Source organism: Hyla sarda, chromosome 7, assembly GCF_029499605.1.
Source record: "Hyla sarda isolate aHylSar1 chromosome 7, aHylSar1.hap1, whole genome shotgun sequence".
In the NCBI taxonomy this organism is placed as follows: Eukaryota; Metazoa; Chordata; class Amphibia; order Anura; family Hylidae; genus Hyla; species Hyla sarda.
Window position 1 is genome coordinate 234,096,653 of NC_079195.1, and position 4,576 is coordinate 234,101,228.

Here is a 4,576-nt window from a genome sequence, read left to right on the forward strand (position 1 = left end):
TGTGTCACATTGATCTCTGTCCCCGCTCAGTCTTGTGTTGTGTGTCACATTGATCTCTGTCCCCGCTCAGTCTTGTGTTGTGTGTCACATTGATCTCTGTCCCCGCTCAGTCTTGTGCTGTGTGTCACATTGATCTCTGTCCCCGCTCAGTCTTGTGCTGTGTGTCACATTGATCTCTGTCCCCGCTCAGTCTTGTGCTGTGTGTCACATTGATCTCTATCCCCGCTCAGTCTTGTGCTGTGTCACATTGATCTCTGTCCCCGCTCAGTCTTGTGCTGTGTGTCACATTGATCTCTGTCCCCGCTCAGTCTTGTGCTGTGTCACATTGATCTCTATCCCCGCTCAGTCTTGTGCTGTGTGTCACATTGATCTCTGTCCCCGCTCAGTCTTGTGCTGTGTGTCACATTGATCTCTATCCCCGCTCAGTGTTGTGTGTCACATTGATGTCTGTCCCCGCTCAGTCTTGTGCTGTGTGTCACATTGATCTCTGTCCCCGCTCAGTCTTGTGCTGTGTGTCACATTGATCTCTGTCCCCGCTCAGTCTTGTGTTGTGTGTCACATTGATCTCTGTCCCCGCTCAGTCTTGTGCTGTATGTCACATTGATCTCTGTCCCCGCTCAGTCTTGTGCTGTGTCACATTGATCTCTGTCCCCGCTCAGTCTTGTGCTGTGTGTCACATTGATCTCTATCCCCGCTCAGTCTTGTGCTGTGTGTCACATTGATCTCTGTCCCCGCTCAGTCTTGTGCTGTGTCACATTGATCTCTGTCCCCGCTCAGTCTCGTGCTGTGTGTCACATTGATCTCTGTCCCCGCTCAGTCTTGTGCTGTATGTCACATTGATCTCTGTCCCCGCTCAGTCTTGTGTTGTGTGTCACATTGATCTCTGTCCCCGCTCAGTCTTGTGTTGTGTGTCACATTGATCTCTGTCCCCGCTCAGTCTTGTGCTGTATGTCACATTGATCTCTGTCCCCGCTCAGTCTTGTGCTGTGTCACATTGATCTCTGTCCCCGCTCAGTCTTGTGCTGTGTGTCACATTGATCTCTATCCCCGCTCAGTCTTGTGCTGTGTGTCACATTGATCTCTGTCCCCGCTCAGTCTTGTGCTGTGTCACATTGATCTCTGTCCCCGCTCAGTCTCGTGCTGTGTGTCACATTGATCTCTGTCCCCGCTCAGTCTTGTGCTGTGTGTCACATTGATCTCTGTCCCCGCTCAGTCTTGTGCTGTGTGTCACATTGATCTCTATCCCCGCTCAGTCTTGTGCTGTGTGTCACATTGATCTCTGTCCCCGCTCAGTCTTGTGCTGTGTGTCACATTGATCTCTATCCCCGCTCAGTCTTGTGCTGTATGTCACATTGATCTCTGTCCCCGCTCAGTCTTGTGCTGTGTCACATTGATCTCTGTCCCCGCTGAGTCTCGTGCTGTGTGTCACATTGATCTCTGTCCCCGCTCAGTCTTGTGCTGTGTGTCACATTGATCTCTGTCCCCGCTCAGTCTTGTGCTGTGTGTCACATTGATCTCTGTCCCCGCTCAGTCTTGTGTTGTGTGTCACATTGATCTCTGTCCCCGCTCAGTCTTGTGCTGTGTGTCACATTGATCTCTATCCCCGCTCAGTCTTGTGCTGTGTGTCACATTGATCTCTGTCCCCGCTCAGTCTTGTGCTGTGTGTCACATTGATCTCTATCCCCGCTCAGTCTTGTGCTGTATGTCACATTGATCTCTATCCCCGCTCAGTCTTGTGCTGTGTCACATTGATCTCTATCCCCGCTCAGTCTTGTGCTGTGTGTCACATTGATCTCTGTCCCCGCTCAGTCTTGTGCTGTGTGTCACATTGATCTCTGTCCCCGCTCAGTCTTGTGTTGTGTGTCACATTGATCTCTATCCCTGCTCAGTCTTGTGCTGTGTGTCTCATTGATCTCTATCCCCGCTCAGTCTTGTGCTGTGTGTCACATTGATCTCTATCCCCGCTCAGTCTTGTGCTGTGTATCACATTGATCTCTGTCCCCGCTCAGTCACGTGCTGTGTGTCACATTGATCTCTGTCCCCGCTCAGTCTTGTGCTGTGTGTCACATTGATCTCTGTCCTCGCTCAGTCTTGTGTTGTGTCACATTGATCTCTGTCCCCGCTCAGTCTTGTGTTGTGTCACATTGATCTCTGTCCTCGCTCAGTCTTGTGCTGTGTGTCACATTGATCTCTATCCCCGCTCAGTCTTGTGCTGTGTGTAACATTGATCTCTTTCCCCGCTCAGTCTTGTGCTGTGTGTCACATTGATCTCTGTCCCCGCTCAGTCTTGTGTTGTGTGTCACATTGATCTCTATCCCTGCTCAGTCTTGTGTTGTGTCACATTGATCTCTGTCCCCGCTCAGTCTTGTGTTGTGTGTCACATTGATCTCTGTCCCCGCTCAGTCACGTGCTGTGTGTCACATTGATCTCTATCCCCGCTCAGTCACGTGCTGTGTCACATTGATCTCTATCCCCGCTCAGTCTTGTGCTGTGTGTCACATTGATCTCTATCCCCGCTCAGTCTTGTGCTGTGTGTCACATTGATCTCTGTCCCCGCTCAGTCAGGTGCTGTGTGTCACATTGATCTCTGTCCCCGCTCAGTCTTGTGCTGTGTCACATTGATCTCTATCCCCGCTCAGTCTTGTGCTGTGTGTCACATTGATCTCTGTCCCCGCTCAGTCTTGTGTTGTGTCACATTGATCTCTGTCCTCGCTCAGTCTTGTGTTGTGTGTCACATTGATCTCTGTCCCCGCTCAGTCTTGTGCTGTGTGTCACATTGATCTCTGTCCCCGCTCAGTCTTGTGCTGTGTGTCACATTGATCTCTATCCCCGCTCAGTCACGTGCTGTATGTCATATTGAGCGGGGATAGAGATCAATGTGACACAGCACCTGACTGAGCGGGGACAGAGATCAATGTGACACACAGCACAAGACTGAGCGAGGACAGAGATCAATGTGACACAACACAAGACTGAGCGGGGACAGAGATCAATGTGACACACAGCACAAGACTGAGCGGGGACAGAGATCAATGTGACACACAGCACAAGACTGAGCGGGGACAGAGATCAATGTGACACACAGCACAAGACTGAGCGGGGATAGAGATCAATGTGACACACAGCACAAGACTGAGCGGGGACAGAGATCAATGTGACACACAGCACGAGACTGAGCGGGGACAGAGATCAATGTGACACAGCACGAGACTGAGTGGGGACAGAGATCAATGTGACACAGCACAAGACTGAGCGAGGACAGAGATCAATGTGACACACAGCACAAGACTGAGCGGGGATAGAGATCAATGTGACACACAGCACAAGACTGAGCGGGGACAGAGATCAATGTGACACACAGCACAAGACTGAGCGGGGACAGAGATCAATGTGACACACAGCACAAGACTGAGCGGGGACAGAGATCAATGTGACACAGCACAAGACTGAGCGGGGATAGAGATCAATGTGACACACAACACAAGACTGAGCGGGGACAGAGATCAATGTGACACACAGCACAAGACTGAGCGGGGACAGAGATAAATGTTACACACAGCACGTGACTCTGCGGGGACAGAGATCAATGTGACACACAGCACGTGACTGAGCGGGGACAGAGATCAATGTGACACACAGCACAAGACTGAGCGGGGACAGAGATCAATGTGACACACAACACAAGACTGAGCGGGGATAGAGATCAATGTGACACACAGCACAAGACTGAGCGGGGACAGAGATCAATGTGACACACAGCACAAGACTGAGCGGGGACAGAGATCAATGTGACACACAGCACAAGACTGAGCGGGGACAGAGATCAATGTGACACACAGCACAAGACTGAGCGGGGACAGAGATAAATGTTACACACAGCACAAGACTGAGCGGGGATAGAGATCAATGTGACACACAGCACAAGACTGAGCGGGGACAGAGATAAATGTTACACACAGCACGTGACTGAGCGGGGACAGAGATCAATGTGACACACAGCACAAGACTGAGCGGGGACAGAGATCAATGTGACACACAGCACAAGACTGAGCGGGGACAGAGATCAATGTGACACACAGCACAAGACTGAGCGGGGACAGAGATCAATGTGACACACAGCACAAGACTGAGCGGGGACAGAGATCAATGTGACACACAGCACAAGACTGAGCGGGGACAGAGATCAATGTGACACAGCACAAGACTGAGCGGGGACAGAGATCAATGTGACACAGCACAAGACTGAGCGGGGACAGAGATCAATGTGACATACAGCACGTGACTGAGCGGGGACAGAGATCAATGTGACACACAGCACGTGACTGAGCGGGGACAGAGATCAATGTTACACACAGCACAAGACTGAGCGGGGACAGAGATTAATGTGACACACAACAAAAGACTGAGCGGGGACAGAGATCAATGTGACACACAGCACAAGACTGAGCGGGGACAGAGATCAATGTGACACACAGCACGTGACTGAGCGGGGACAGAGATCAATGTGACACAACACAAGACTGAGCGAGGACAGAGATCAATGTGACACAGCACAAGACTGAGCGGGGATAGAGAT